Below are 21,312 nucleotides of genomic sequence, written 5' to 3'. Positions count from 1 at the left end.
ATAGATGCTGCCTCTGTTATCTTTTCAGACCTCTCAAAGGCGTCTCTCTTCCAACAAGCCTTTTAAGTTGAGGTACTAGCCCTGAGGGCTATGCTCTGCTTCCACAGTTGGAGGCTGCAATGCTTCTGACCACCTTTGCTGGAAACTGAAGGAGGGGAGAGACTTTCTCTTGTGCTCTCTTTGTGGCCTCCCCTCTGAGGCATCTGATTGGCCACAGGATGCTGGTCGAGATGGGTCGAGTCCAGCAGGACTTCTTTTGTTTGTTTGAGATCTTTACCCCAGTCTGTATCTAGATTGTACTTGAAATTGGTTTTTTTTTGTATATAATAATATAATTTTATAATAACAATTAATTATTTGTACCTCACCCACCTGACTGGGCTGCCCCAAGCACAATTGTTTTTATATATGGAATCATCTTAATTGTTTTTATGGTCAGTGTCTTTTACTGTGAAATCCCTTCTGAGACATTTTATGGGAAGTGATTCATAAATGGAATCTAATGAACAAATAAAGTGCAGAGACCAGCCACAACAGCAGTGTGGCTAGTAATGTGGATATTCTCCTATGGCTAAGTTAATTAACACCTGCACTAACGAGACAGGGAACCACTATTGTGATTCAGGCCAGATAGCTTTACTTGCTCATCAAGGAATGTGCCAAGCATTCTGAACCTGAGAACATTTTAACTTTCTTAAAGAAAATCCAGCCTGTATCATTTACATCGTCTTCTTTTTTTTTGCTGTACCCTTAACTGTCAGCATCTCAGATCAGAGCTGTGTAATCTCAGAAAGAAGCTGGCGCTTAACTTCTGGGGAATAAAAGGCCGAGAGGTAATTGGAAAGTGTTGCATGCTGAGAAGAGCATTAAGACACCAGAAAAGGAAGGAGTTATAACTGGCAACTTCAAGAGAGACATGCTGTGCCTACTTTTAACATGGATCTCAAAAGGCAGCAAGAGCGATGGAATTTTATTTATTTCATCCTTGGATCGCCTCTCCACTGAAAGAGGAGACCAAGGGAATGTACAGTTAAACACCCCCCTACAAAAGAATATATTACTATCAGAGGTGCACCCAACCCTTGCTGGGGGCGCAGGCTCAGAGGGATGCAACCCCCCCCCCAGAAATCTGTCTCTAGTTATCTGTGTAAGGTCCTAAGTTTAGACAAGAGTTGGTAGCTGGCCAGTTGGAGAAATGGCAAAGAGGGATGGTGGTAGACTGCTGGAGACTATGGGTGCATGACGTATGTGTGTATGGTGACACACTGGCACTACTGCAGTGAGAAGTGTGTTTTTCAGGGGTGTGTGCTGATATACCTCCCTGCCAAGGGTGCAAGAGACCCTGGGTATGGCTGTGATTATTATTGTTACTATGTTAAGCATTATTATTATTTTTTTGCAAAGGTAAGAAAGAACGTAAAGGTAAGAAAGGTAAGAAAGGTAAGGGGGACGCGGGTGGCGCTGTGGGTAAAAGCCTCAGCGCCTAGGGCTTGCCGATCGAAAGGTCGGCGGTTCGAATCCCCGCGGCGGGGTGCGCTCCCGTTGTTCGGTCCCAGCGCCTGCCAACCTAGCAGTTCGAAAGCACCCCCGGGTGCAAGTAGATAAATAGGGACCGCTTACTGGCGGGAAGGTAAACGGCGTTTCCATGTGCTGCGCTGGCTCGCCAGATGCAGCTATGTCACGCTGGCCACATGACCCGGAAGTGTCTCCGGACAGCGCTGGCCCCCGGCCTCTTGAGTGAGATGGGCGCACAACCCTAGAGTCTGTCAAGACTGGCCCGTATGGGCAGGGGTACCTTTACCTTTAAGAAAGAATAAAGAATGAAACAATAACAGCTCATATGAACAATAAGAATAGTCCACCAGTCCTAATTCAGGCCCATCTGAACAATACATTTAAAGCTGTATCATATAACTCAAAAGAGTCATGGCTTCCCCTTAAGAATTCCCCTCCCAGAGCTACACTTCCCAGAGTTTCCTGAGAAGGAGAATTTATTGTTAAACCACTCTTGAAATCATAGCTCTTTATGAAGAATAGGGGTCTCCTAGCAACTCTCAGCGCATCCACATTTAAAGCACTCTTATATCACTGAAACAGTCATGGCTTGCCCCAAGGAATCCTGGGAACTGTGGTTTGTAAAGGGTGTGGAGAGTTCTTGGGAGACCCTCCACTGCTCCCTCCACAGAGCTGCAGTTATTGGAGTGGTTTAGTAACCAATCCCTCTTCCCATGGCATTGTAGCTCTGCTATGGGAATAGGGGTCTCGCCTAACATAATGTGACAGACTGGATTAGAGAAATGGGGGGGGGGGGCAGGAGACCAGGGTCCTGTGTGACAGCAGCCAATGCTCATCTTTCATGATGATGTTCTCTGTCTAGTAAGGCTTGCAGCCAAGACGTTATGGGAGCCCTTTCCTTATGCTACCACCTTATGCTACCACCTGCCAGTGTGGTATAGTGGTTAAGAGCAACAGTCTCGTAATCTGGGGAACCGGGTTCGATTCCCCACTCCTCCACATGCAGCTGCTGGGTGACCTTGGGCCAGTCACACTTCTCTCTGAAGTCTCTCAGCCCCACTCACCTCACAGAGTGTTTGTTGTGGGGGAGGAAGGGAAAGGAGAATGTTAGCCGCTTTGAGACTCCTTCGGGTAGTGATAAAGCGGGATATCAAATCCAAACTCTTCTCTTCTTCTTCTTATTCTTCTCTTCTTCTTCTTATTTTACTGTTCCCATACAGCTTCATTGCCATCCATTTTATCCTCTGCTTTCTGCTCTACCCCCTCCAAGGAAATGGAGCCTAGGGCTTGTGTCAGGCACTGGACACCCACTAGTCAAGGTTCACATCCTGCAAGGAGCCCACTGCTGATCCCTGGGGCTTCCTACTCCTGTATTTTGCTGACACTCTCTCTTCACTTCCACTCTCCAAGCAGGCAAGCAGTGTGGCAAGAGGGAGGAAACAGAGCAGTGCCCTCTGCTTGCCTTGTGCCTCCCTGCTATGGCCATGTGTGTTTGGGCCTGGAGAAGGCAAACGAATGAGTAGTGGGGACAGTGTGTTTGGAACTGCTGACCACTGACCCCATGTGGTGAGCCACGTTACTGCAGCTCCTCATTTAAGAGTCAGGAGCTGCTGTCCACTGCCCCGTGTGGTGAGCCTGCGGCATTACAGCTTCTCAGGGAAAAAACTTCTGTGCCTCTGGCTCTCCTGGCTAGGAAGGAGTATAAGAGGGCTTTTGGGGGCACAGAGTCCCCTGTCTCGTTTGGCCCTCAATTTGTCCCGTATTTGAGGTTATAAAAATAAAAATTGGCATTTGTGCGCTCACCCAAACTTGCTTGTCTTTGTGCACAACCAAAAATTGCCCCAAAGGCGGGTGAGATTGCTGCCCTTTGCCAAGAGGCCTTTGGACTGGGTGGGCTACAGCTCTGGATAACTAAGCATCTTCCACAAGGTTTTTAAATGTCATCCACTCTTATAGGGAGAATTTATTCACCGCGCAGTTTACACATTTAGCACAGAATTACACAACAGGAAATAAAGATCACGGCAGCTCCGACATCTAATTTATACAAGTTTCCTCACGGGCTCTCCTTATTTTTTCAGTCGATTAGTAATGTCCATAAAGACCCAGGAGGTGTTTTATATATAGAATTTTTCTGTCTTTCAGTCAGATATATATGCAGGAGTATGTTTGCCTTGGGAGACAGGGTATTCTTTTTTCCCTATTTTCCCAAGTATAACTGATTGCTTTTAATCATGTCTGTGTGTCAGCAGAGTGTAATGTGTTCCATTTCAGGCAACACAGGGTTATAGATCAAAATGGCATTCAGTTTTCTCTCTCACTCTGGTGCAAATAGCCACAATCTACATATTTGTATAGGGGCTCATTTTGCCCCATTTTGCAGCGTTGCCTTGAAGGTCAGGGCTGTAGTCTGTGCATAGGACCCAAATCTATGGGGCCATGGTCCCTTTGCCCTCCTTAAAAAATTGAGGGGGTTACCCCCATACTTTATTCAAGTTGGCACCTTCCTTCCTCCCTCCTTCCATCGGATGGTCACCTCCCCCACAACTTGGCACTGCCCTCTTTTCCTGACTTGCCTCCTGATTTTTCAGCACCATTTCCAAGCACCCACCTGCCTCCCTTCTTACAAGAAATCCAGGGCTGGTACTGATAGCCTGACAGCTTCCTCCTCCCTAGTGCCAATGTTGCCCTTGTAGAACTCACAAGGGAGGAAGAGAGAGACAAAGTGAGAAGCCTTTTGCTCTGTCTGTCATTGGCTCTGGCTTCACCTATGGTTGGCCTCCTTACCTTCCACCCTGCCAGTTCCAAGGGGCGCTGCACAACCTGTAACGGCGGGAGGAACATGGGGAAGCACACCTCTGCCAGAGCACCAACATGGGCCCCCGAACAGCGAAAGAGGAGCACCCAGTCATGCTTACAATGCCCAGCTTTGTAATTAGGACTCTGTACAGTGGTACCTCGAAGGGACACGAGTGGCGCTGTGGGTTAAACCACAGAGCCTAGGATTGCCGATCAGAAGGTTGGTGGTTCAAATCCCCGCGACGGGGTGAGCTCCCATTACTCGGTCCCTGCTCCTGCCCACCTAGCAGTTCGAAAGCACGTCAAAGTGCAAGTAGATAAATAGGGAAGGTAAACGGCGTTTCCGTGCGCTGCTCTGGTTCGCCAGAAGCGGCTTCGTCATGCTGGCCACATGACCCGGAAGCTGTATGCCAGCTCCCTTGGCCAATAAAGCGAGATGAGCACCGCAACCCCAGAGTCGGCCACGACTGGACCTAATGGTCAGGGGTCCCTTTACCTTTACAGTGGTACCTCAGGTTACAGATGCTTCAGGTTACAGACGTTTCAGGTTACAGACTCTGCTAACCCAGAAATAGTACCTCGGGTTAAGAACTTTGCTTCAGGATGAGAACAGAAATTGCGCGGCCACGGCACAGCAGTAGCGGGAGGCCCCATTAGCTAAAGTAGTACCTCAGGTTAAGAACAGTTTCAGGTTAAGAACGGACCTCCGGAATGAATTAAGTTCTTAACCCGAGGTACCACTGTATTGGCCTGCCTTAGACACCAGCCTCTTAGATCTCATTCTTAGACATTCAGCAAGCAGGTGCCATAAGAAGCATCTGCTAGATCAGGCCAAAGATCCATCTAGCTCAGCATCCTGTTTTCACCATGGCCAAGCAGATGCCTATGGGGAACTTGAAAGCAAGGCAGGAGCACAATAGCACTCTAGCAACTGGCTTTTAGCAACTGGCATTCAGAGGCCTACTGCCTCCAACATTGAAGGGAGAATGGAGCCAACATGGCCACCGATGACCCATCTTCCATGAATCTATTTATTATTCTTTTAAAGCCATCCCAATTGGTGACCACGGGAGAGCATTTCAACCTCGTCTAGAGTTCTGCTGTGGGTGCCTGTCACAAAATGGCTGCCACACAGTGGTTTCAGTGTAGGAGAGGCCGAGCAAGTGCAAGTGGGAACTGAGTAAGAAGAAGAAATATTTCCCTGTGCATTGTGGATTTTTCGGGGGATACTTACCGGGATCTTTCTCAGGTGTCGTAGATGCCATACTGGTACCTGCAGGTGTCATGTTGGCATCCTTGGCCATAAGGGTCTGGGCACTGCCAGTGGTGGTGTTGCAGCTTTGAAACGTTCTTCCTAATTTGAGAACTGTGAGGCCTCCCCTCGAACCTATTTGTTTCCGCAGCCTTTCAGCGTTTCACTGACTGAAGCCTTTTTGCCGCTACTGCGGGTTTGTTTTAGTTTTCTTTCTCCCCCCCGCCCACTTTAAACAGGCTATGTTTTTCACTGCTGTATTTTAGCTTTTAATGGTGTTGTTTTAAACTGTGCCTTTATGAGTGTTTGATGTATTTTTATGTGTTTTTGCTGAAAGCCGCTGCAAGTACAATGAAAAGCGGGCAGAAGAAAAAATAAATAACGACATTCTTTGGCTGACTCGCAGCCCTTTTCACGTCTTCTGCTGAATGCACTCAGGAGGGGACCAACAGGAACAATCCTGACCCACCCTCATGCACTTAGGGGAAGGGCTGTAGCTCAGTGGTAGGGCTCTGGCTTTCCGTTCCAAGGGTCCCACGTTCCAGCACCTGCATGTAAAGCTGGGAAAGACGTCTGCCTGGAATGCTGGAGAGCCTCTGCTGGTCAGTGTAGCCCTGGGGTGTCCAAACTTTTTTCAAAGAGGGCCAGATTTGATGAAGTGAACATGCATGAGTTGACCTTTTTTAAGGACTGAAGGCCGGGACGCGGGTTGCGCTGTGGGTTAAACCACTGAGCCTAGGACTTGCTGATCAGAAGGTCGGCGGTTTAAATCCCCATGACGGGGTGAGCTCCCGTTGCTCGGTCCCTGCTCCTGCCAACCTAGCAGTTCGAATGCACGTCAAAAAGTGCAAGTAGATAAATAGGTACCACTCTGGCGGGAAGGTAAACGGCGTTTCCGTGCACTGCTCTGGTTCCCCAGAAGCGGGTTAGTCATGCTGGCCACATGACCTGGAAGCTGTCTGCGGACAAACGCCGGCTCCCTCGGCCTGTAGAGCGAGATGAGCACTGCAGCCCCAGAGTCGGTCACGACTGGACCTAATGGTCAGGGGTCCCTTTACCTTTACTTAAGGACTGAAGTTGTTGAGCTTTTTTAAAGATTGGAGTCATTAAGAAGTCGATTTTACCCCAGGAAATAAACTGCCACAGGGGCCAGATTAAACCGACCGGTGGGCCGGATTCGGCCCCCGAAATGGACTCTGGACATGCCTGGTGTAGCCAGTAAAGAACTAGATAGACCAATAGGCAGTTTCCTAGTAAGGGAAGGCCCATAGTTCAGTGGCAGAGCATGCAGAAGGTCCTAGTTTTGATCCCAAGCATCTCCAGGTTGGCCTTGGAGATACCACTGCCTGCAACCCTGGAGAGCCACTGGGAGTGAGTGTAAATCCACAGGTATGAACAGTTTGGGGTGCAGTGGATCTCTTACTCAGCCAGCTGATTTCCAGCTCAGCCAGGCTCAGCCGGCAGTAAGTCACTGGCTCAGATGAAGCTATATCGGCGTAGCTTGCTCATCTCAGCTGAGCTGAGCTGAAAAAAGGGCCATTTTGTGGGTGTGGCAGCAGGGGGGGGGGTTTGGATTTGATATCCTGCTTTATCACTACCCGAAGGAGTCTCAAAGCAGCTAACATTCTCCTTTCCCTTCCTCCCCCACAACAAACACTCTGTGAGGTGAGTGAGGCTGAGAGACTTCAGAGAAGTGTGACTAGCCCAAGGTCACCCAGCAGCTGCACGTGGAGGAGCAGGGAATCAAACCTGGTTTAGCAGATTACGAGTTCACTGCTCTTAACCACTATACCATACTGGCTCCAACATATGCAAGTTGCATTGGACTTAGACTGCATCCTAAGCCCATTTAGTTTGGTCCTATGGTCTAGCAACGGGATTTGGGTCTGGTGCAATATTACGCTGGTTTAGTTTACACTGGGTTGCTTTATGCCAGCGTCTTGTGTATAGTATTGCTCTGCCAAACAGCCAATGAGGAAAGTTTCTAATTCATAGGACTGTGAATATTAGAGTTGAAAGAATGTGGATCTTCCAGTTGTTGAAACCTGTGGGGGGTGGAGTCAGGGTCTAGGCATCCATGCCCTTCTCCTAGAAGTAGGAAACTCATTTATGATGCTGTTGTCCTGCAGGATGGCCTTGGAAACTCATGCAAGTGCTTTAAGAAAGGGGAATAAAACTAAATGCATTTGTCTGTTATGATCCCAGCAAACCATTTCAGATGGAACTTTTTGGTGCTTTGTATGTACTGTAAGGAGGTAACTTGAAACGTTCAATCATTCTCTAGCTATAAAAGCTTTCTAATTTTTTACAAAAAATATTTTTGGGCATTCATTTCTCTCTTTTCTAGTGATTCCACCCCTCTCCCTTTTTGTATAATAGGAATCGTCTATGGCTTTGTAGCAGTTTCTCGATAAATGGCTTTTAAGATTGATTAATGGCCAAAGCAAAGCAGAGGCCCTTAATCAATCTCAGCAGACGTTTATTGCTTTTGTATGCTACAAAGTGGGCAGCAAGAATTATGTCTTAATTCACCAGTGCAGACGTGCACCATTGTGCAAGGTGGGTGGGGTGGGGAGGGGGAAAGAAATTCAGTCCCAAAGTTAGCTAGGAAGTGCTAAACCCCATTTCAACCTCCCCTCGTCTATCACTATAAACTATCAGAGTCTGCAACAAAATGTTGCAGCATGGAATGCTCCCTGTTTCAGATTCCAGCTGCTCAGTTTTCCTTATGTAGGGAACTGTAGTTATTAAGGGAGTCATGAGTAGTTAGGGAACCCTTATTCCCATCACAGAGTGGTGATTCTCAGAGTTCCCCAGCAAGACAGATTGATCGTTAACTGAGAATTGTAGTTCTGCGAGAGATCCAATGGATATTAGCTAGAACCTCCATGTTCAGGGCAGTGTACCTCTGAAACCCTGTTGCTGGGGTCTCAATAAGGGGGAAGGATTGTGGATTCAGAGTGGGAGGCAGAATTGCCCTCAGAAGCACTTAACCAGGAAGCACTTCTGCTGGAGGAGCCGGTGGTACTTGGACCTCTCTGGTCTTCAGATGCCAGGATGCCTCACCTGAATCAAAGAGCTTCACTCCAGAACCCCACGTGGAACCTCAGTCACTGCTGCTGTGCCCGAGTAAGGTTGTTGTTGTTGTTTAGTCATTTAGTCGTGTCTGACTCTTCGTGACCCCATGGACCAGAGCACGCCAGGCACTCCTGTCTTCCACTGCCTCCCGCAGTTTGGTCAGACTCATGTTTGTAGCTTCGAGAACACTATCCAACCATCTCGTCCTCTGCCGTCCCCTTCTCCTTGTGCCCTCCATCTTACCCAACATCAGGGTCTTTTCCAGGGAGTCTTCTCCTCTCATGAAGTGGCCAAAGTATTGGAGCCTCAGCTTCAGGATCTGTCCTTCCAGTGAGCACTCAGGGCTGATTTCCTGAAGAATGGATGCGTTTGATCTTCTTGCAGTCCATGGGACTCTCAAGAGTCTCCTCCAGCACCATAATTCAAAAGCATCAATTCTTCGGCGAAGCCTTCTTTATGGTCCAGCTCTCACTTCCCTACATCACTACTGGGAAAACCATGGCTTTAACTATACGGACCTTTGTTGTAAGTAAGGTTGGGTCCCTTTAAATCAGGCACAGGCAAACTCCAGATGTTTTTGGACTACAACTCCCATCATCTCTGACCACTGGTCCTGTTAGCTAGGGATGATGGGAGTTGTAGTCCCAAAACATCTGGAGGGCCGAGTTTGCTTATGCCTGCTTTCAATGAAGAGACTCCTCCTACTGAAGGCAGAGCTAACCACTCTTGGAAGATTTAAGACAGATAAAATAAATTACTTCCCCACTCAGTCTCATTGCGTGGTGAGTTCCCGCCCACCCCCAGACGGAAATAATGACACGTGACACAATTATTAAGGTTAATGGGCTAAATAAGGCCACAACTTTATTGGTTACAGGTGATGAGCGGTATTGGCTTAGGCATTGGTCCTAACCAACTATATCTGACTTCAGCCCATCCGCTTGAAGTTCGGGAAGGATTAACCACCATTGGGTGAGTCCTGCTGATGCACATCAACTAGGAACTCTCCCGGGGTCACCAATAGGGGGCGTGCCTTAGGCCCTCACCTCCCTAGGCTTCGGACAGGGCCACGCCCCCCGGAATCCTTTATCGGACTACCCTTCAATATGTGGGGCAGGTGATGGTGCTTCCTCCCCTCTTCCATCTACAGAACTATACCAATGCCTAACCGCCAATACCCAGAAAGCTGTGACGATTTGCTACAAGGTAGGTGAAAAACCAAGTGGCTGGTGCCAATTTGCCAAGTGGAAAAAATTCCTACCAGGCCCCTCAACAGCAACCAACCAAGGTCCATAGCAAGGTCAAGGAACGAAAACCTTATAGGGCGGGAGGGTGGGAAAAGCAGGAACAGCTGGCAGGCGGGAAAAGAGGGAGATCCCCGGCCGCGTCCTGCCTTAAATAGGGCAGGCCACGCCCCCTGAGCCAGCTGATTGGCTGGCCAGGGAATGACACAGCCGGGAATCCCCCCAATCGCGCGGGGCTGGGCTGTGAAGCCCACAACCACCTCCTTCGAAGGGCGGAAGTGGCTTAGTTAAAGAAGGCAACTTGTTCCCACAGGAGGCAGTGATGGCACCAACCTAGATGCCTTTAACAGAGGAGGATGGAGGAGGAGAGAGGGCTATTGATGGTTACTAATTCTTGGGTATGCTCTGCACAGTTTGAGGCAGCAATCTTTTCGAATACCAGTTGCTGGAAAAGTGCAGGAGGGCAGAGGACTCTTGTGTTTCGGTCCTGCCTGTGGATGCTGGAGCAGATGGGCCATTAGCCTGATCCCGCAAACTCTTATGTTCTTAAGTTCATAAGACCAATGAGAGAGAGGTGCTGCTCCTCTGGACAGCTCAGCTTGAGGATGACTGGTGCCGACTGAAATGCCATTTGGGCCTTGCTCTTACAGGCTCCAAGGAACGCAGGTGGCGCTGTGGGTGAAACCACTGAGCCTAGGACTTGCTGATCAGAAGGTCGGCGGTTCGTATCCCCACAACGGGGGTGAGCTCCCGTTGCTCAGTCCTTGCTTCTGCCGACCTAGCCGTTCGAAAGCACATCAAAGTCCAAGTAGATAAATAGATACCGCTCCGGCGGGAAGGTAAACGGCGTTTCCGTGCACTGCTCTGGTTCACCAGGAGCAGCTTAGTCATGCTGGCCACATGACCCGGAAGCTGTACGCCGGCTCCCTCGGCCAATAAAGCGAGATGAGTGCCACAACCCCAGAGTTGGCCACGACTGGACCTAATGGTCAGGGGTCCCTTTACCTTTACCTTACAGGCTCCAGCCTGGGCCAAGCAAAGAGCTGTCCATTGAAGTCGTGCCTCATGGAATCATAGAATTGGAAGGGACCACGAGGGTCATCTAGTCCAACCCCCTGCAATGCAGGAAACTTTTGCCCAGTGTGTGGCTCAAACCCATGACTCTGAGATTAAGAATCTCATGCTCCATTGATCGAGCTATCCATGGCGGTAGATGCGCCACCACTGAGGCTGCCACTCAAAACAGGACATTAATGTTTGATTGTAAGGGCTGTGTATTTTTTTTTTAATCCATAGAATTAATAAACCCACCCACAGAAGAAAAATACAGGCAAGAGAAAACCAGCAAACCCAAGCAGGCAAGGCTGTGAGTACGTTATGATACACGAAGGCCATTAGACTTCTCCAAAGTGTAGGGAATAATAGTCAAATATTTGTAATGTTAATGAACAGGCAGACATGGTTTGTGAACTCTCCTTTGCCGGGTCCATTCAGCAGTTATAAATATATAATGTGACATGCATACAGTATGAGAGGGAAAAATGGAAACTATAAAAATGCAAATGGGGTCTTTTGGGGCGGGGTCCACGGTGATGTTGTGGGGGGTGTAACAGGGTTATTTTTCAGGAGACTGTTATGCGGGGATTGTTCCTTTTTGTATTGGCTGGCAGAGTTGCATAAAACCATCTGAATAATGGCTTTATGTGCTTAGAGGATAATTTATTATCTTGCCTGGGATGTGCAAAGAGTGTTTAACTCCATTAGGAGATGGAAGGGACCAACTCTGAAAGGGGGAGGGAGAAGGGGAGAGGTTCACTGTTGTGCGACTAAAGGGATTCTTAATGAATATTGTGGGTTTTAGGAGGCAAAAAAAAGGAAAGGAGAGGAAATGTTTTAGAACAGACAGAGGGCTCATCCAGACTACTGTTTGCCCTGCTGCTTTCCCCTGGGTTCAGCGCTGAATTAGAGCAAAAGGCAGTTGGGTTTTCCATGGATTGGCATTTGTTCCAATTTAGTGCTAAAGAGGGTTTTCTGAGTGTGGGGAGGGGTGCACAAGGCTGGGACAAAACACCTCCTCCACATTCACCATTCCATTTTCCCGTAGCAAAAATGGAGGGGCAGTTTTCTAAATACAGTGGTACCTCGGGTTACATATGCTTCAGGTTACATACGCTTCAGGTTACAGACTCCGCTAACCCAGAAATATTACCTCGGGTTAAGAACTTTGCTTCAGGATGAGAACAGAAATAGTGCTCCGGTGGCGCGACAGTAGCGGGAGGCCCCATTAGCTAAAGTGGTGCTTCAGGTTAAGAACTGTTTCAGGTTAAGAACAGACCTCCGGAACGAATTAAGTACTTAACCTGAGGTACCACTGTAAAAACTTATTTGTGGGGCAGGGGGGAACATAGAAACAACACTTCTTCTAGCGCTGTGTTGTCTACACTGACCGGCAACAGCTTTCCAGGATTTCAGAAAAGGCATCCTTCCTAGGCTTAGCTGCCAGATATTGAAGCTGGGACCTTCTGCTCTACTGCTGAGCTACAGCCCTTCTTAAGAACACCGGAAGCTGCTTCATGGTGAGTCAGAGCATTGCCACCTCTAGCTCCTTATTGTCCACACTGACTTGGCAGTGGCTCTCCAGAGTTTCAGACAGAAGACATTCCCAGTCCTACCTAGTGATCCTGAGGATTGTACCTGGGACCTTCTGCACGCCAAGGACACACTCCACCATTGAGCCACAACCCTTTCCCAAGTGGCTTTAGCAGCTCTGGGGGTGTGGGTGGTTACTGTTGGTTCTGCTACCCCTTTTATTAATTTTATTTTTCACTACAAGGCCTCTTTTGGCTAAGCCTCACATCTGATGCCAGGTGTAGAGCAAATGGATGCGGTTTGTCTGAAATGGGCTCGCGGGCCAAATGGGCAGACCTGGAGGGCCAGATCTGGCCTGTGGGCTGGAAGTGCTCCAACACCAAACTAGCATCCTTGACAGACAGCTGTCTGCTCTCTGTTTAAATACATGTTGAGAAAACACCAAGGTTCAGAAATAAGAAACAGCTAAAGGGGACTTGGGTAGTGATCTCTGGTATTCCAAGTGTCACCTGTGAAACGCTGGGAGGTGTGGAGAGACCCCCCTATTTTTGTAATCCCAGGCAGGCAGCAAGACAAGGGCTGGGGAACCCTCTTCAGCTCAAGGGCTCTATTCCCTTTTGGGCAACCTGCCAGGGCCACACGTCAGTGGCAGGCATGACCAGAGGCAAGAGTGAGCAGAACAGCAAATGCAAAATTTACCTTTGTATGGTAGGATGGTTTATACACAGTCTTCTCTATCCTCCATCCAAGGCAGCAAAGAGGCCTTCTCAGAGTTGAAGACACATTCCAGCCAGGCAGAAACTCTCAAGAAGTGTGTGATGCAAGGCCAGCATGGGAAAGGGTGCCTGTTTGTGGAGAGTTTTGAGGGCCATGCAGAGACACTTGAAGGGCAGAGTGTAACCCCTGTTGCAAGGCTTCTCGTGGGCTTCCTGTCCACACTTGGCAGGGAGCCTTCAACTTTGCTGGGTCAAAAGTTGTGCAAGCCTATCCTATCTGTTACATCTCTGCATTTACCTCCGGAATCTAATTAGCACCGTTCTCTCTGTGCGGAAATAGGCAATTAACCCTCTGGCATCAGATCACAAAATAGTGTTATCTCTGCATTCTCCTCTTCGGTGTTGCAGATTACTCTGAATTATTATGAGGTGTGCCATACGACAGTGGTGTTGTCTTGCAATAATCACTCTGGCCGGCGGGAGGAGTGATAATTGGCCTCCACAGTCACTTACGGACTCTCTGTTAAGACCGTGTTCATGGAAGGCAATCTTACTCGGCCACGAGTGATCGCCAGAGAAGATTAGGAATCAATATCCACAAACATGTACCCATGCGCCGAAAGGATAAATGCATTTGTAGCGAAGGAGCGCAGAATGTATTACAGAGAACATAAAATGTTGACTCTCTCTCTTTAGGTTTTCCTTTAATAACCAGAGGTCTTTAGAGACATGGATGGCATGGTGGGGATTTTTTTTCCTGTAGAAATTAATTCTTTATTGAATGTGTTGCGGGGTTTTTAAAACAAAGAACAAATACACTGTTAACTGGGCTGCAGGAAAAGGAATTCTTCAGAGATGCCCTGTTCTCGGAGAAAAGTACTGTATTATTATTATTATTATTTACACGTATTAACTATTATTTTCTCAATAGTTTTTTGTCACTTAGCCATGAAGCTCACCTTCGGTCAGGGTCTCTATCTGGGTCAGCCCAAGACATTTTGCCACTTGAGACAAAACAGAAAATAGTGTCCCACGCCAGTCATTCTCCCCCCCTCCTTCCCCCCTGCCTGAGGTGAATGGAGACATTTCTTAGAAGGCCTGGTGTGTTGAAGGCAGTGGAAGAGAAAAAATGAAGGCAGAGAGGACTGCCCTGGCCTGGACCTAAACCTTGTAGGGCTTTAGAGGTCATTACCAGCACTTTGAATTGTGCCCAGAAACAGACTGGTAACCAGTGAAGCTGTTCTAGCAAAGGAGACTTCTGCTCTCTGTAACCATCCCAGGTCAACAATCTGGCTGCAGCTTTTCAGAGGCAGCCCCACATACTGTGTGTTACAGTAGTCCGAATGGGATGTAACAGAGGCATGTGTCACCGTGGGACTAACTGTTCTGGAAAGCAAGAGCCCTTGAACCCCACATTGCCGTGCAAAAGATCATGACCTGGATGGATTCCCCATCCCTCACACCTCTTAGGGTGCTGCCCAGAACCTGCCCTGTGCAGCATCTGGCTGAAAAAGCTTCTGATATCTCCACCAGTCTCGGAACAAGACGGTGTGTTAAGCGTGAGTGTCGAAACTTTGTGAGAGGAAGATACTGAACTGAGCACCAGCTTGTAAAACTACTTTGAAAAATTAAAAAATTCATAATCATGGAAGATCTTGTTCCGTTGTTGCCAGAGGGGAGAAGTTCATGTCAAGTCACAGGCTGCCTGAGCCTCTTTCCAAAGGCTGTGAACATTTCACCCATCCTTGCACACCCCTCCCCTCTTGTTTTCCAATTAGAGTATTGCAATAATTACAATAGAAGCTGTTGGCATTTCCATTATGAACCTTCTGCTCTCAGTGTGATACTTGCGTGTATGCTCTTAAGTTCCTGCAATGTGCCTGTACGGGGGTCTCAGACCAGGGACATGGCAGCTGTCTTTCAGGAGGGATCTGTGGGACTGCTGCATTTTTGTGTCCCTGATGGACAGAGGGCGATGCTGCAGTAACTGTTCCAGCAGAGGTCATGCAATTTTTTCAAAAAAGCCAATGGGGTTCCATCTGGCCCTATACAGTGGATGCTCGGGTTGTGAATGTGATCTGTGTGGGATGCACGTTTGCAACCCGCAGCGGCGCACTTGTGGGTCGTGATTTGGCGCTTCTGCGCATATGCAAAGTGCGATCTAGCGCTTCTGCACATGCGCGACCGCCGAAACCTGGAAATAACCTGTTCTGGTATTTCTGGGTTTCGGCAGTCCATAACCCGAAAATACACAACCTGAAGCATCTGTAACCCGAGGTATGACTGTAAAACCTCTGGCTTTGTGGTGGTTGCTCAGTCTGTGTGAACTGATGTTTCAACTGATCCTCTGTGCCTGCCCAGTCAGTGCTTGGCTTTCCCTCCAGATTGCTACCCATGGCAAATATCTTGTTTTAGAAAAGAAGGTGTCAGCATCTCCAATGCAAACCCTGTGGTCCTTTGCAAACCTTGTAGCTGCCCTTCCCCAACTCTCACTGTGGGTACCTGGAGGTCGCATCTGCCTGGGGAACCAGGATTTTCCCATCCTTGGACTTGGGGTCTCTAAAGTGTTGTCGTTTGTGGACCTTAAGGTCCTCCGTGGGACATACCAGGAGAGGCGGTCCTGTAGGTATGTGGGTCCTAGGCTGCATAGGGCTTTAAAGGTCAAAACCAGCACCTTAAACCTGACCCTGTACTCCACCAGGAGCCAGTGCAGTTGGTAAAGCACTGGATCAAGGACTCAAAGGAGGAGGTACTGATGAATACCTGCTGGCTCCAGCCTTCTTAAGCAGGGCTTCCAACCCCAGTCAGTTGCTGGAAACATTTGTTGTTCCTGGCCTGAACTTGCTGCTTCTTTCTCCTCTTGAACTTGGATCATTGGATTCCCTGACCCCTGGACTGTCTGGCCACGTGAACTGCTATACGCCTGACCTTAGGACTGGACCTGACTTTGCTTACGGACTCTGCCTCCAGGCAACCACCCTCTGAGACCCTGCTGGTTGGCTGGCCTCTCACTCCAGTGGTCTCTGCTCATGGCTGTGTAGCACAGGACTATGACACCAGCTCCCTTTGGTCCTGCCACATGTCTTTACCTGCACCATACTTGATGTCATATATAATGCCAGCTGGGCTTGCCATGGCAAAAAATAGCTCCGTGGTCCAAGCAGGATTGCCCGATGAGCCTAATTAGGCTGCATCAAGGCTCATCTTACATTCTTGCAAGTCCTCGGCAGACAAATTGGAAAGCCCAAAGTTCTGAAGAGGTGGGGGTGGGGTGGGTACCACAAACCTGAAAAGTCCCCCTTGCCTTGACAAATGAGAATAGATGGCAAAAACCACCCAGCCAAGGCTGCTGGGGCATCACACCACCTCGCAGGAGGCCTGCTTTGGAACTTTTAATGGATTCTTCACCTGGGGCGATTTCCCACCTGACAGCCTTATTGAGTTTTTCCTTTCCCGTGTGTGTTCCTTGCTTGCGATTGCATTGACTAATTCCCTCTACGGGTCTTCATTAGCCCAGGCAGGTTGTAAGTCACACTCCCTGTTTAAACAAATCAGATGAGCCGAGGGAGTCCAGTGCTGTGTGCAGCAGTCTCAGGGAAGTCTCAAACTGTGTCAGGCTGAGCTACCCCTCCCTCTATCCCCCCCACCACTCCCCACATCACTCAAGCTAAGCAGTCCAGGTTGTTTACTTCATCATAGATTTCAAGGGAGTTTTACCTCCACAGAAGCAAGTACGGTAGCCCCGCAACTTACGTGGGAGTTCACGCGAAAAAGGGAAATTTGTGAAACTTCAGGAAGACCACTGGAACTCCCCCCGCATGACCATCCCTGCTTTACTGGGCTCTGGAGAGGTTGCGCAAGATCTCATGGGGCCTTCGTGAGGTCTCACCTGGCCTCTTCCAACTGTCCCTCCCTCCCAGCTCTCCATTTTATTTATTTATTTTCTGTGCAAAGCTGAAATGGCGTAAGTGAAAATTGCAAGTTGAGGGTCTACTGCAGGTTTAGAGGACTGTGACCCAAACTCAAGAGGTGGCAGCAGATGTTCTTGTTCTCCCCCATCTAGCAAAGGAGATGGACGGGGAGTTAGAAAATGAACTGGAAAAGGGCGAGTGAAATGATTGAAGGTTACGTGCGCCTTCCCTGCAAGAAAAAGCTAACACATTTGAAGGCTTTTTAGTGGGTTTTATTTTTAAAAAAATCTCTGAATACTACTGCTACTAAGCCAGTGTGGTGTCAAGGTTAAAGGGTCAGACTAGGACATGGGTAGGCAAACTAAGGCCCCGGGGCCGGATCCGGCTCAATCGCCTTCTAAATCCGGCCCACAGACAGTCCGGGAATCAGTGTGTTTTTACATGAGTGGAATGTGTCCTTTTATTTAAAATGCATTCCTGGGTTATTTGTGGGGCACAGAAATTCGTTCATGCCGATAGACTTCCGGGGGCGGCGCGAACGGCAATGGCGGTCCCCTTTTGTTAGTGAAGGGGAAGCTCCGCAGAAACGGGTCGTCCGCTACGGCAAAGCGGAGACCCTCGTCGGAAACCCACAGGTGGAGATAGCCTGTGGTCGTGGGACTCGGCGGGCACCAGTAGCGCTCCCCTGTTGCGTGAAGGGACCCCGTAAGGGGCTCCGGACCGTGTCGGGGGTGGCGCGGTGCTGTGAGTCGATCGCTCTTTTTGCGGAGTGAAGCCGCTAAGCTGCTGTCGGTGAGCGCTGACCCTTTTCCTGGGAACCATTCGGCTACAAACTTCAACCCGTGAGTAGGGGGATGAATTAGGATTAAGAAGCTAAAATTCATGAATCTGGCATACAAGCGGGAGACGCAACCAGGAAGTCCGTCTCCCGGGTTTTGTTGTAAGATCAAAGCAAAGACTTTTAAAACAACCCAAGCCCCGGACTTGGAGTTAATAAGTTCCAAACTCTCACATTAAGTTTAAGACCTCTCCTCAATTTATTGTGGGGTGGAGAAGGTGAAAAACCTGCTTTTTCCTACCTATTCTTTGAACTTTTGGACTGGAAAATATTGAATCTCTGGTTACTGAGCTGCCAGGGCTGGAATTTGAAGGCTGCTTAGGAACTGTCACTTAGTATCTCGCATCTTGCTGGGACAAGCCAATTTGTTAAAGAGTAACTCTGTGGAAATCTAAGGGATTTAAGAGGAGTCTGAAGGTCTTTCTGCAACTGGATATTGTTTAATTTCTAGAGGGCACTTTGTAACTTTTATGAACTGCGACATTTTTGAATACTCTTGAATACAGTGTCCCTCTAGTGGAACAACTTAGTTTGGCAACCTACTGGGGGAATTTTCCATCTGTGGATTTGGGGATTTCCATGAGAAAGACAGACTGTGAGACTGACCTTGACGCATAGATAAGAAGGGGTATGAGTGGAAGGACAAGATCAGCTAAAGCAAAAACAGTGCAAACTACTTTGACCTCTCAGCTACGCAGATCATCTGTTCCCACGATTCCTGTGGCACAAGTGGAAGATATAGAACAAACTAGGCCGGAAGGAATGGCCTCAGGAGGGGACTTTACTGCAGTGTTGACTCTACAGGAGCCGGAATCTAGTATGAAAAGAGCTTTGGAATTGATTAAAGAATTTGGTCAAGTGGCAGGATTTAGATTAAACAAGTCAAAAACTAAAGTATTAGAGAAGAATTTAACTCCAATGGAAAAGGACAGGTTTCAGAATGAAGCAGGTTTAATTGTGGTTAAGAAAGTGAAATACCTAGGGATAAATATGACTGCGAAAAATTTGAATTTATTTAAAGATAATTATGAGAAATGTTGGTCAGAAGTTAAAAAAGACTTAGAAATTTGGTCTAATTTGAAGCTTTCCTTGTTGGGTCGAATAGCAGCTATAAAGATGAATGTGTTGCCAAAAATGTTATTTCTGTTTCAATCTTTGCAAATTTTGGACAAGATGGATTGTTTCAAGAAGTGGCAGAGAGATATTTCTAGATTTGTCTGGCAGGGCAAGAAACCCAGAATAAAGTTTAAAATTTTAACTGATGTAAAAGAAAGAGGTGGATTTGCCCTGCCAGACCTTAAATTGTACTATGAATCAGCAGCATTCTGCTGGTTAAAAGACTGGCTGCTTCTTGAGAACACGGACATTTTGGATTTAGAAGGTTTCAATAATGTTTTTGGGTGGCATGCATATCTGTGGTATGACAAGGTTAAAGCTCATAAGGCATTTAAAAACCATATTGTCAGGAAATCTCTGTTTAATGTCTGGACAAGATATAAAGATTTGCTGGAAAGCAAAACCCCAAGGTGGTTGTCACCTATGGAAGCTAAGTCTCAGAAAAAGCTCAATATGGAGGCCAAATGGCCAAAATATTGGGAAATTTTGGAACAAGAAGGTGACAGATTGAAACTGCAGAGTTTTGAGAAATTAAAAGACAAAGTGCGAGATTGGCTTCATCAAATAAGAGAGGCCTACATTTTGGACAAAAAAATTGGCTTCCAGGTGGAGAAATCAAAATTGGAAACAGAACTGTTAGAACCAAAAACTAAGATTTTGTCAAAGATGTATAACTTGCTGTTGAAATGGAATACGCAGGATGAAACGGTTAAATCAGCAATGATTAAATGGGCGCAGGATATAGGTCATAACATTATGTTTGCTGACTGGGAGCAGTTGTGGACCACCGGCATGAAGTTTACGGCATGCATTGCCTTAAAGGAGAATATTATGAAAATGATTTACAGGTGGTACATGACCCCAGTTAAGCTTGCAAAAATTTATCACCTGCCTGACAACAAGTGTTGGAAATGTAAAGAAGCTGAGGGAACATTCTTTCACCTTTGGTGGACATGCCCAAGGGTCAAGGCTTACTGGGAAATGATATATAATGAACTGAAGAAGGTATTTAAACTTACCTTTCCTAAGAAACCAGAGGCCTTTCTTTTGGGCATAGTTGGCCAATGGGTGCCAAAGAAAGATAGAACACTTTTTATGTATGCAACAACAGCAGCAAGAATACTTCTAGCCAAGTATTGGAAGACACAAGATCTACCCACCGTGGAGGAATGGCAGATGCAAGTGATCGACTACATGGAGATGGCTGAAATGACTGGCAGAATCCGTGATCAGGGAGAAGACTTGATTGAACAGGATTGGAAAAAGTTTAAAGTCTATTTACAAAAATATTGTAAAATTGTTGAGTGTTAATATGATGTGGGAAGTGAAGGTAACAGGGTTTGTGTGACTCGGTTAAATGTGAATGAAAAGAAGAATGTTAAAAAGGATAGGGGGCTATGAACAGAACATTATTATGTCATAGTATATAAGATGAGGTATGGATTAAAATAATGGAAAATTGGGACATAATAATTAGAAGAATATAAAATTAAGTATGGTTAAAACAAGGTTTTGAATTTGCTGAATTTGATTGGAATAAAGAGGAACACAAAAAAGGGGGATGTGAGGAGGTCAAGACAGAGGGGCATGGAACTTCATAAATTTAAGAAAGTGGGTTTTTTTTTTCTTTCTCTCTTTTTTCCTATTTTTCTTTTTCTTTTTGTTATATATCTTTGTTTTTCTGTTGTATGTGTTTTCTATATGAGCTTTATGTATGGAAACGATACATGTTGAAATGATGAATCTTTTGTTTTGTAAAATCTTAATAAATATTTATTTAATAATAAAAAAAGAAATTCGTTCATTCCTCCCCCCCCAAAAAAAATAGTCCGGCCCCCCACAAGGTCTGAGGGACAGTGGACAGGCCCCCTGCTGAAAATGTTTACTGACCCCTGAACTAGGACCTGGGAGACCAGGTTCAAATTTTCAGCTGGCTGTGAAGTTTGCTGGGTGGCCCCACCCACTCGTGCCCCTGACCCCACCTATCACTGGCACATGGCCCTCAGAAGGTCATCTGGAAGGGAATGTGGCCCTCGGTCTGAAAACAGTTTGCTGCTCCTGGTTTAGATATTGTCCCACCTCCATCTCCCGCATATTTGTCTCCTGCACAGAGAGAGACAGCACACAACCTCTGCCCTTTCTGGAGAAGTCAGAGCGATGCTGATCTTGGACTTTCCATCAAAGCTCAGCAATGGCCCCCCTGTTTACTCGGTATATCTGAATTGGTCTGAAAGTGTTTTTTATGACAAGGATG

General features: G+C 47.3%; 1 protein-coding gene across 2 annotated transcripts in view; it reads left to right on the top strand.

Annotated features, from left to right (window-relative positions):
- The window catches only part of TMEM132B (transmembrane protein 132B), a 363,463-nt gene that overhangs the window by 108,356 nt on the left and 233,795 nt on the right, over window positions 1-21,312 (top strand). The gene's annotated exons all lie outside the window — the stretch shown is intronic.

Source organism: Podarcis raffonei, chromosome 16 (genome assembly GCF_027172205.1).
Source record: "Podarcis raffonei isolate rPodRaf1 chromosome 16, rPodRaf1.pri, whole genome shotgun sequence".
In the NCBI taxonomy this organism is placed as follows: Eukaryota; Metazoa; Chordata; class Lepidosauria; order Squamata; family Lacertidae; genus Podarcis; species Podarcis raffonei.
Note: the sequence above shows the minus strand (reverse complement) of the source record. Positions and strands in the feature narration are given on the sequence as shown.